This window comes from Pleurodeles waltl, chromosome 12 (assembly GCF_031143425.1).
Source record: "Pleurodeles waltl isolate 20211129_DDA chromosome 12, aPleWal1.hap1.20221129, whole genome shotgun sequence".
NCBI lineage: Eukaryota > Metazoa > Chordata > Amphibia > Caudata > Salamandridae > Pleurodeles > Pleurodeles waltl.
This window is the reverse complement of record NC_090451.1, coordinates 6,029,831-6,042,272: the sequence shown is the minus strand read 5'-3', so window position 1 is coordinate 6,042,272 and position 12,442 is coordinate 6,029,831. Positions and strand designations below refer to the sequence as shown.

The window sequence follows — 12,442 nt, the reverse complement described above, 5'->3', positions numbered from 1 at the left end:
TAGGCTAACATTGGGGCTGCCCTCATACACTGTTGAAGTGACAGCTGCTGATCTGAAAGGAGCAGGGAGGTCATATTTAGTATGGCCAGAATGGTAATATAAAATCCTGCTGACTGGCGAAGTCGGATTTAATATTACTATTCTAGAAATGCCACTTTTAGAAAGTGAGCATTTCTTTGCACTAAAATCTTGTTGTGCCCTTCAATCCACGTCTGGCTAGGTTTAGTTGACAGCTCCTTGTGCATTCACTCAGACACACCCCAAACACAGGGTACTCAGCCTCACTTGCATACATCTGCCTTTTGAATGGGTCTTCCTGGGCTGGGAGGGTGAAGGGCCTGCCCTCACACAAAGGACTGCCACACCCCCTACTGGGACTCTGGCAGACAGGATTGAGCTGAAAGGGGGCTTGGTGCATTTCTTAGACACTCTTTGAAGTCACCCCCACTTCAACGGCACAACTTAGTATAAAAACAGGGCCTCTGCCCTACCTCATCAGACACTTGCTGGAGAAGAAACCTGAACCAGAAACTACATCCTGCCAAGAAGAACTGCCTGGCTGCTCAAAGGACTCACCTGTCTGCTTTCTACAAAGGACTGCTGTCTTGCTGTTGCCCTGCTGCCTTGCTGAACTCTTGTCTGGCTGTGAAAGTGCTCTCCAAGGGCTTGGATAGAGCTTGCCTCCTGTTCCTTGAAGTCTCAGGACCAAAAAGACTTCTTCCTTTCACTTGGACGCTCCGTGCGCCGAAAATTTCGACGCAGAGCTTGTTTCGCGGCGAGGAAAACGCCGCACACCGACGCTGATCGACGCGACGCCCTCGGGACGATCGAGACTTCGACGCACAACCTCGCAAGGACAAAGCCGCCCGACTTTCCAGGAGAAATCGACGCGACGCCTACCGTGAGCGCAAACTTTGACGCACGGCCTCGCAAGGACAACGCTGCCCGACTTCCAAGGAGAAATCGACGCGACGCCTGCCGTGAGACCAAAATTTCGACGCACGGCCTCGCAAGGACAACGCCGCCCGACTTCCAAGGAGAAATCGACGCGACGCCTACCGTGAGATCGAAACTTCGATGCGCAGCCCCGCAGAACGACGCGCAGCAGGAGAATCCACGCACAGACCCGGGACATCTGGTAATCCCCGCGATCCACAAAAAGAGACTGTCTGCGCGCCGGAAAACGACGCCCGACTTCCCCACGTGGAAAAGAACGACGCAAGTCTGTGTGTGCTGAGGAGAAATCGACGCACACACCCCTTTTTCCACGCATCTCTTCTCCTGTGACCTTCTGAGGAGATTTCCCACCAGAAACCAGGTACTCTGTGCTTGAAAGACACTTTATTGCTTTTTAAAGACTTAAAGACACTTAATATCACTTTTCAGTGATATCTTTACAAATTCGTATTGCAACTTTGATCGTTTTGACCTACAATTACCCAGATAAATATTCTATATTTTTCTAAACACTGTGTGGTGTATTTTTGTGGTGTTATACTATGGTGTTGTATGATTTATTGCACAAATGCTTTACACATTGCCTTCTAAGTTAAGCCTGACTGCTTGTGCCAAGCTACCGGAGGGTGAGCACAGGCTGATTTTGGATTGTGTGTGACTTACCCTGACTAGAGTGAGGGTTCTTGCTTGGACAGAGGGCAACCTGACTGCCAACCAAAAACCCCATTTCTAACAATCATGATTTATATCACCATAGCATGGTGTGGTAGCCAACTGATATATATTTACAGCACACTTTCCATTAAATTGACTACAAAATATTTATTGACAAGCAATTTTACAGATAAAACTGTATCGTTTAGAAATGATAATGTGTGAAAATTGAGTTTCGGCAAATATTTATGATTTGCACAACAGCAAGTAGTGTTTTGAATTGATTTGATCCTATTAAAATAGTTTTCTTTCTCACTTCATAATTACTAAAAGTCCTCCATTTGTGCTTTCCTAACCTGCTGCTATATTTTGAAATATCGTTAAAGCAATTTAAAGGGATTTAAATGTGGTTAGGTATTAAGAAACAAATGAAATTCTAAACCCTTTCTTTTCACATCCCATTTACCCTAGCAACATTCTCAGATAGTTCACTTTACAAAATACTTTAACTTTGCAGTCAGGCAAAGAAAAGTAGATACCAATCTAAATATTAAAAGAATAAGCAGTGACTGATAAGAATACATGTTCTCGTATTTGACCTCTCCCTTTGAATGCACAGCAAACCTAACAAGATGAAAACAAAGTGTAAAGGCATTTGTATTGCTTTTCTCCTTTTGGGGTGGATTAGGATTAGGCAGGGCAGTTTCTGAGAGTAGGATGCCTGAGGACTTTGTTGCATTTTTACTTCTACTCCAAAACTATATCCAGTCTTGTTATTGTGAAGGTTGTGAGGAGAGCGCAAGGGGCTGGAGGGTTTTTCAGGATGCAACAGACTTGCATACAGCGATATTTAAACTTGGATTTAGGACTTGTGTAATATAGTAAGCAGCGGGCACTAAAAGGGCGGTTGCGGTTTCTTTAAGGAAAGGGTTTCCCTCCGTAAAATAACTTACAAATCCCTATATATATTGGTACTCTTAGATCATTTGAATTTAAAGCTGTGGTTAGCATTTCCGGATTCCAGATGAGTAAACAATATCACAAATCACATCGAAACTAATCTGCTAATTTTAAAATAAAATTAAAATCAGCTGCATTGGCCGGGAATCGAACCCGGGCCTCCCGCGTGGCAGGCGAGAATTCTACCACTGAACCACCAATGCTTCGCTGAGTGTTCATGGACTAGCCCGCCTATACATAGTTAAAAGTGAAGTGGACATGTATTGCACACAGTGAGAATCATTGTGCTTTTTTATGTTGAGCGACCAAAACCATCTCTAAGCAAATCGGAGTTGAAGATAACTGACAGAAAGTCCGGGATGGCATTACCACCCCAGCGATTACTTCGATTGCTCAGAGCAAGCACAGCCCTCGCACTAGGCGGACATGACGGCTAATAAAGGTTCCCTCAGCCGGCAGCCAGCCCTTCCAAGCATTACACCAGGAGGCAACAACCGAGGAACGATATTCAACTGTTGGGAAGAGGCTCTGGGTTTACATAAAACAGAGGAGGAAGAGCCACTATGCCACAAAGTGCGGTTGATCGCCTCTCACAAAAGCAATAACTGCAGAGCCACGAGCTATGCAGCACAACGTTTGGGGTCGGATAAGACACTGAGCTCAAAAGGGTGGGCACCAACCGAAGTGCCACGAGTTCCGCAGCCAGCGGTTGGTTTGCACGGATTAAAACCCTAGAAAGCAGTAGCGGCTTCAGCACTTCCTCAGTGTTTACTATCTAAATTGTCATTTGCCAATCAACCACCTAAGACCTCGTGGCGCAACGGTAGCGCGTCTGACTCCAGATCAGAAGGTTGCGTGTTCAAATCACGTCGGGGTCAAGCTAAGTTTTGATTATTTACAATCTATGTTGTTATTTATTTTTATTTCATAAAAGTGCCATAAACCTGAAGTAGAAACTAAGTATCCATCAATGCTTGCAAAGCGCGACTACTCACCTGTTAGGGTCTCAAGGCGCCGGTAGGGGAGAAGCGTAGCTTTCACCCCTGGTTCTCCAAAAAGCCATGTCTTCAGTTCTTTTGTGGTTTGTCTGATGTGGAGAGGAAGGGCATTCCAGGGGGTGGCTGTGAGGTAGGAAAAGGAGCTTCCTCCTGGTCTGGGCTTCATGAAGCGGGATACTTCTGTGAGAGAGAGCTGGGCTGAGCGTAGGGTCCTGTGGGGTACGTGGAAGTTGAGTCGATGGTTGAGGTCATCTGGTCCGGTGTTGTGGAGGGCTTTGTGTGCGTGGGTGAGGATCTTGAAGGTAATTCTTTTCTCTATGGGAAACCAGTGCAGTGTACGCATGTGTTGCGAGATGTGACAGTGTCGAGGGAGGTCAAGGACCAGTCTGGCGGCGGCGTTCTGGATGTTTTGTAGTTTGCGGTGAATTTCTCGTTGATTCCGGCGTAGAGTGCGTTGCCATAGTCCAGTATGCTGGTGATGAGGGTATATGTGACAGTCTTTATATGTTCGAGGGGGATCCATTTGAAGGACTTGCGAAGGAGGCGTTTGGTTCAGAGTCAGGTAGAGGTGACTGAGATTTTTTGATGGTTCATACTGTGATTAAAGTCCAGGATGATCCCGAGGTTGGGGCTTGGCAGGTTTCCGAGGGTGGGTGGCTACCAGGAGTCATTCCACGCTTTTTGTTGAGGGCCCATGATGAGAACTTCTGTCATGTTTGCGTTGAGTTGAAGGCAGCTGTTTCTCATCCAGTTTACGACTACTTCCATACCTTCGTGGAAGTTGTGTCTGGCTTTGATGGGTTTGTAGGAGAGGGAGAGGATGAGTTGGGTGTCTTCGGCGTAGGAGATGATGTTGGTTCCGTAGCCTCTGACGATGGTGGCTAGCGGGGCCATGTAGACGTTAAACAACGTGGGGCTGAGGGAGGATCCCTGGGGAACTCTGCAGGTGGTGGGTGTGGGGTCTGCGAGGAAGGGGGCGAGTATCACTCGTTGAGTTCTGCCGGAGAGGAAGGATTGGATCCAGTCGAGGCCTTGTCTCTGATGCCGGCTTTGTGGAGTCTTTGTATTAGGGTGTGATGGGAGACTGTGTCGAAGGCTGCTGATAGGTCTAGCAGGATGAGTGCTGCCGTCTCTCCCTTGTCCAGCAGGGAGCGGATGGAGTCTGTTGCGGCCAGGAGGGCTGTTTCGGTGCTATGGTTTTTCCTGAATCCGGACTGGGAGATGTCGAGGATGTTGTGGTCTTCTAAAAACTTGGCGAGTTGGTTGTTGATTGCTTTATCGATGACTTTCACAGGAAAGGGGAGTAGGGAGATGGGTCTGAAGGTTTTGAGGTTGGTGGAGTCTGCTGAAGGTTTCTTGAAGAGGGGGTTGATCTTGGCACGTTTCCAGCCGTCGGGGAAGGAGGTGGCAGCTAGTGAGCGGTTGATGGTGAGGCGGAGATTGGAGGCAATGGTGTTTGTGGTTCTGCTGAAAATGTGGTTGGAGCATGGGTCCGTGGGGGTCCCGGACAGTATGGACCTCATTGTTCTCCGAGTATCTTCGGTGGTGAGGGAGGTTCCAGGTGGTGATTGTTGGTTTGTTGGTGTCGGGTATTGGTAGAGGGGTTCTGCACGTAGGTTGTCCTTGCTGAAACTGTTATAGATGGTCTTGATTTTGTGGTGGAAGTAGGTGTTGAGTCTGTCAGAGAGGTCCTGTGAGGGTGGGATGTCCGTTGTTTCACAGTTGGGTTGGGCAAACTCCTTTATGATGCTTGCTTGAAGTTGTTATTGCATCCTGGGTTGAGTGGAAAGAGTGCTGCTGACATGTAGAGGCTGCAGGTGGCAGGACCAGGGGTCCCGGCACTGTTCACGGTCGGGTCGCGGATCAGTGCAGATGGGCTTGCCTTAAGTGCGCATTGGTCGCGCCAACAGCGCAGCCGCACAGCGGCTGCCATTAAGTAGGGAGGGGGGAGAAGAGGACAGCTGGGAGGCAGGAGCAGGAGCAGGAGTGGGAAGCGGCGTGAAAAAGGGGGGCAGGCCTTCGGGGGCAGCAGCAGCAGGGAGAGTGAGAGAGAGGAGGGGGCAGGGCTGCAAGGGCAGCAGCAGCCGGGCGAGGCATAGGCAGAAGCCTAGGGGTGGAGGAGGGCCTCAAACTTCTGACCGAGGTCAGAGTTTGAGTCAGACAGGCTTCACTTGCAGGTGGAGCTATGCGGTGGCAGAGCAGTTCACTGACTAGGTCAGTGAGGTTGCTCTTCCTCCCACGCAGGTGCCGCCATTAAGTAGGGAGGGGGGGAAGAGAGGACAACTGGGGGCGGGAGTGATAAATGGCGCAAAAAAGGGGGGTGGGGCCACAGGGGCAGCAGCGGCGGGGAGAATGTGAGAGAGAGAGAGAAGCGAGTGACGAGAGAAACAAGGAAAAGATAGAGGAAAGCAGAAAGGGAAAGGCACAAAAGCAGTACACAAAGGAAACACGGCACAAAGACAGTACACAAAGGAAAAAATGAGGAAAAAAGAGAAAAGAGGCAGAGAGCTGCCCAGCAGAAGAGCAGAGCTCTCCCACTAGACACCAGGGATAAGGTGAAAGCAGAAGCCTGCGGGTGGAGAAGGGCCTCAAACTTCTGACTGAGGTCAGAGTTCGAGTCAGATGGGTTTCACTTGCAGGTGGAGCTACGCTGTGGCAGAGCAGTTCATTGACTATGTCTACTATTAGCAGTAGTTTCTTCACATTATGTAATGTTTTGTGAACACTTTTGGAGCGGACACAAAGTACGTGTTATCCGGCTTAGTATATGTATTTGAGTGCAATTTTAAAGTCACAAGAACCCTTATGCTATTTGATTCAAATGCTAAACTTATTCAAAGGTTTTCTAACTTTAGAAACACAATGATCAAAAAATCAATTTCAGTTGTTAAAGGAGAACGAACATTTTAGATCATAACACAAAATCGCACACAAATAAAATGAAAACGTCGTCAAACACATGAGTAGAGAAGGATTAAAGGAAGTACATAGGGGAAAAAAGTGTGAACTTTAAAATGAAACAAGCAGAATATAATTTAGATGCTCAGGTTTAGTAAACTTTTTTTTCTATTTTTTAAATTTTTTTTAATGACCGTGGCAAAGGCACTTGTCATGCCTTGGTCATGCCTTGGTCACTAAGAGATGAATGTTGTAAGCCAAGCAGGCAGAATATTCAGAATGAAAAGCCTGCCTATGCTAACATTTGAGCAGATCTGATTAATTTGAATTTTATTGAAATATACACTGGCTTTCTGCAAAGGCTCAGATTCCCTTCTACAACAAGTACGTTTTCATGATAAAGTAGTGAGCAAAGCCACCTGACTTGACACAGCGAACACAGTTGAGCCTTTTTGTCTTCTTACCCAGGTGCGGCTCACGAGAGAAAAAAGGAGCGGCGGATGGGGATAACCCCCACCCGCCCCACCACGCGCTGCGCCACCTCTTTTCCCTCCCACAAGCCGCGGGTGGGTAAGAAGACAAAAAGGCTAAACTGTGTTCGCTGTGTCAAGTAAGGCGGCTTTCCCCACCACTTAAGGTAGCTTTGCTCACCACTATATTGCAATTGGGGGAACCACTCACAGCCAGCATGCACAGTAGCGCAGCATGCGGGAAAATACACTGGTTGCTGATAGAGGAAGGAAGACCCCGTCTTGCCTTTCCCCTTTTTTTTATAACCCCCGCATATAGGAAACAGTCCCAGTCTTCCGGGTCAAACAAATAGTGATGCTGCCATCTGGCAACTAGACCTACACATATCAAGACATACTTCCCTAACATGATTCGAACATTTAGAACATTAAATGACACACAAAGTCTTTCAGTCTCTGATTGGGTGGTGGATTGGGTCTAAGTTGTACGCCTGTGATTGAGATTGGTTCGAACCCTCCTGAGCCACCGGGAGGATGGTCACAGGCTGTCCAGGAAGGGTTGGTCCAGTTGCTGAGTGCAGGTCACCCTCACACCTCCACTCTGGCTCCTCGCCTGCTGACCCCTTTGGTGAATAGTCAATGTCGAAAATCTTAACAGTGAGTTCCACAAATGTTGACTTTCGAAACCAGGTGATGTTTCATGTCAAACTCTTGGCACCTTTCTTTGTTGTCACCATGGTGCCGGCCACTTCGGTGACTGTCCATATCCCTGGATCGTATGGCGTGTGGAATTTCCAGCCAGGTTTCTGGTATTTTATGATCACCGGATCACCAAGCCGTATGTTCCGCAAAGTGCCACGCCGTGTTCTACTCACACAGTCATTCATCTCCCTTCTTCTGGCCTGTGTTTGCTCTGGGCAGAATGGAGATGGCTGCCACCCAGGGTGAGTAGGGATAGTATCTCCTCTCTGTCCCACCAGCATTAGTGATCATGGAGCTCGGCTCGTAGTATAGTGGGGTGTTCCTCTGTATTCCCGTAGGAAACGATGAAGGTTGATATCAGGGTTATTAGCTTCCAAGGTGGCAATTCGAAGAACTTTGTTAAGCGTGCACATAAAACGCTCAACCTCACCATTGGGTTGAGGCTATTGTGGCGTGATTCACCATTGTCAGATGCCCAGACTCCTCATTAGGTCCTGAAACTCAGCCTCCTGAGAAAGGAGCCCATTGTCTGTCTTGATTTTATCCGGGAGGCCAAACATGGCAAAGACCCTCTCAAGGGTTGGACCGACATTAGTGAAGGGTATTGACTCGATAACCTCAACAATCGGTTCCTTGGAATATCAATCCACAAGAACCAGGGTGATTCGGCCATCCAGGAAGCTCACGAAATCAAGGCTGACCTTTGATCACAGGGTGATGCACGGCTCTTCCGTGATGACTGGTGCAGGCACATCAGGGATGGCTGTCAACTGGCAGGCCAGGCATTGTCTCAAACAGTCATCTTCCACCACACTTTCTCTCTCATGCTCACTTTGATTAATTGCAGTGCCTCAGTGTCCTCCATGCTGTAGCATGATCAATTGTTGCTGCAGTTGTAGGGGAATCACCAAATGGTGTCCTCATAGGAGGAGTCCATCAGGGGTAGAACGAAGTTTGTTTCCTATACTATATAACTTTGTTAGTCTGTCTTTGTCTTCCCCTGTCCAGTGTTTAGAATTTTGGAGAAAATCGTGCCAGGAGCTGTTTTCCAGGGCTTGTTTTCCTTCGTATGTATCATTTTGGGACAACTGCCTTGAGCAAGTGCTTGTACATGTGCTTCAATTGCTTCCTTCTCTCAGATGTTGACCTGAGCCTGCTCCGATGGGTTTCTTGACAGGAAGTCAGTGGGAATTGTGGCACTAGGTTGGTACACCACTTCCATACAATAGTGCTGTAGTTGTATGGCCCACCATTCGATTCGGGGAGGTGGGTGTGGCGCAGTCCCCTTGCACAGTGGGACAAGTGGCTTGTGACCTGTGATCACCCTGAACAGTCTTCCTTGTAGATATAGAATGGAAATGGCCACAAGCCCACTTGATGGCCAGGGCCTTCCTCTCAGTCTGGGAATAGTACTGTTCGGTCGGGGTCAAGGCCTTGCTGACATATGCAAGTGGAGCCCACCTGCCCGGTTCAACTTCCTGGGTTAGGACTGCATCGAGGCATACCGGTTTCACATCAACCACAGGCTCAGTCTTCTTCATTGGGCTGAAATATGCCTTGGTGGTCTCGCACAGGAGTGCTTCCTTGAGTGATTGAAATGCCTGTTCTTCTCGGCTCCCCACACCCATGGAGCATCGGCTTTTGTAAGGGATCGAAGTAGCTCAGATAGTGTGGCCAGCTCATAATAAATCTTCCACAATATGTCGTCATGCCCAGAAAACTCTGTACTTCGGTCACAGTTTGTGGGGCCGTGGCTTGTCTAATGGCGTTAGACTTCCGCAGGTCCACTTGAATGCCATTCTGATTGAACATGTATCTGAAAAAGTCAATCGAGGTCTGGAAGACAAAGCACTTGTTCTTGTGGAGGGAGAATCGTGCTCCGATAGCTGTTTGAGGGTGGCCTTTAGGTGTTTTTGGTGGTCCTCAGCAGTGGCAGAATAGATCAGGATGACGTCACTGACATTCATGACACCCGGAAGTCTGGATATGGTCTGATGGATTACGTCCTGGAACACGTCAGCGGCCGATGATATGCCAAAGCTCAGTAGTTTATATCTTCTCAAACCCAGGTGCGTCAAAAAAGTGCTTTCTTCTACTAGGTTTAGTTGGTAGTTTCTGGCATTCAGGTCTAATTTGGAGAACCATTTTGAACCACTGACTTCTTCAATGATGTCATCTATTGTGGGAATAATGTGCCTCTCCCTTCTGATTCCCCTGTTGGGGAGCCGCATGTCAATTTAGAGCCTGATTTTCCCTGGTTGTTTCGGCCTTTCTGCTATTACCATTGGCGATACCCATGAGGTGGGTCCCAACACATTCTCTATGACCCTTGGTCCTCAAGGTTGTTTAGATCCTGTTCCACTAGTGGTCGGAGGTGAAACAGGATGCGCCGGTGGTGCAGAGCAACCGGCTTCACAGCCTTGTCAATGTGCATTTGAATTGGAAGTGCTTTTAAACAGCCTAGTTCAGTGGTTCCCAACCTGTGGTCCGGTGACTCCTGGGGGTCCGTGAAGCCTTCTCAGGGGGTCCACGGCAGCATAGAACATTAAATAATACTAACAGATTAGGTCCCCAGCTTTCAGTAATGACTCTGTGGGGGGGTCCCTGGATTCAAATTAAGATTCAATGGGGGTCCCTGGGTTCCAGTAATGATAAAGTAGGGGTCCACAAAAGTCAAAAGGTTGGGAACCACTGGCCTAGTTGGTTGAACATCTCCGGGAACTGTCCCAGCAGTTCATTTATTTGGAATGTCCTTATGCTTCTAGCAAATGACACCAGTCCTAACTCCTCTGCTGACTGACTAATATGCAATTTTATTAAGGCTAAAAATTCATAATAGCCCCATAGTCACAGTTTAAAACATAATAGCAGCAGTCTCTCTATTCATAAAAAAAGTCACATATCCCCAAACAATTAAATATAAATAATTGATTTAAGAACGACTACCCCCCCATCCACATCTTAGAAGAAGGGCAGCTCTTTGTCAGTACCTTTCCTCTACTCGTGCGGGGGACCCGGAGGCAAAGTGCTTGTGTTCACAATATTTTATATTGGCAGTAATAACTCAGATAGCTGCAGGATCTTTTAAAGGGGAAAGAGGGGCCCTAACGTTAGCAGGGTCAGAACATCATTTCATTATACCGCTATCGCCTAGGGCCCTATTAGATCTTGTAACATTTTGAAAGTTTTTAAAAATCAGCTACCCCTAGTTTGGCTGGTAATTCCCTTACCCTGGACCAAATGGCCCATATGTATGAAGCGACCAGGTTATGTTCGCTCATAGTACCCGGCCTTGCGCAAAGTGGGAATGCAGTTTTCGTGTAATTTGTTCCACTAACCTTAAAAAGAGGGAAAAGCCACTGACACCTTGCCTCATCAAATTTCCTACAGGCCAGTGTGAAATGAGCCACATTATCCACCTCCCCAGGGGTGCAGTCACAAAACTCCAAACCTTCTATCAGTCTACGAGTAAAGAGCAGGTAGCCTCTTAGGGGCAACACTCCCAGCCTGTATTTCATATAGAGTCGACTTCAATTCCGGATACAGCATATCCAAGTAAGCCTGGAGCTGGGTCATAGACATTGTTAAAATTGTAGTGCTTGATTGAATCAGGCCTGAGTTCCTGGTGCACCCTCATCCTACTGAGTTCCCAGGATCGATCTTTTATCAGGCCCACCATGTCTTTGGTAACTCTACCCAGATCCACCCACAAGTCCTTCAACTGAAGGTTCTCTTGAGTCTTTTTAACATAAGCTCCCCAGGAACACCCTCCAGAACCATCATACGAGATGACTTCCTCCAAAGTTTCTAAATACACCGCGGCCCTAGGGTTGCGCACTACTCCAGCCCAGTATAATATTGGCCTTATAGCTGCTAGTTCCGAAATCGGTGACCAATTTAGTTCTGCATAAAGAGCTTTCAGGGGGGTACCTGGTCCCAACCCCAGTAAAGTTCTCAAGGAGTTATTCTCAGCACCCTGCAGCACTCTAACATTTGTGAATCCCCAGAGTTCTGCTCCATAGAGTGCCGCAGCCACTGCTTTTCTAGCATATATCTCCAGGATGATATTTAAATTCCGTCCTCCAGCCTTATGCTTAAATCTCAATATCACCCCAGCCACTTGTTTAAGGGCTATGGCTGCCTTCCAAACTTGGCAAGTTTTCAGAAAACCGCACCCCTAGGTAATCAAAGAGCTTGGTAACCTCAACTGGGGCATGGTTAATCATCAACTTCTCAATCTTAATACTTATACTCTCCAAGATGGCCACTGATTTTGACTGACCTCATGTTCAGCCCTCTTTCACTTTCTTCCCTCTTACGATTGGTCTTTTTTAAGCCCAGCCCACATTCCCATTATTCACATCTGGGAGCGCGGAGCTAGGGTAGGTGTGCTGGACCGGTCGAACTTTGTGATAAGTAAGTGGCCTTATTTTTTTATTTAATCTTGTGCTGACTTCTCCACATGCGGCACGTATGTCGAGTCTTGGTTTTCTTTCAAGTCAGCTCGAATACACTATAAAGAAAGTGTATAACGCACATAGCATTTCGACATTAGCGCTATGATATCTACCTATTCAGGATCCATTTGGCTAGCACTAGATCAGTGATATTCAAAGTGCGGCCCTCTTGACCTTTATATGAGGCCCCCTGATCAACAGCAGGACCCCGCAGCTGTTCACTCGTCTCAGCACTAACAGAAAAAAACATAAATAAACAGGCAAGTATTTTTTTAAGGGTTGATTGAAGTTAAAGAAAGGAAGTAACTAGGTCATCCTGCACCAGTTAACTATAAGAACACCTTCA

The 12,442-nt window shown here is 47.4% G+C and overlaps 2 non-coding genes across 2 annotated transcripts; one reads left to right on the top strand and one right to left on the bottom strand.

The window, feature by feature from the left end:
• Positions 1-2,703: 2,703 nt before the first annotated feature.
• TRNAG-GCC (transfer RNA glycine (anticodon GCC)) lies at positions 2,704-2,774 on the bottom strand. Its single transcript has one exon. It is a non-coding gene; the product is annotated as a tRNA-Gly (tRNA).
• Positions 2,775-3,377: 603 nt separating this feature from the next.
• TRNAW-CCA (transfer RNA tryptophan (anticodon CCA)) lies at positions 3,378-3,449 on the top strand. The gene has a single exon. It is a non-coding gene; the product is annotated as a tRNA-Trp (tRNA).
• Positions 3,450-12,442: the final 8,993 nt, after the last annotated feature.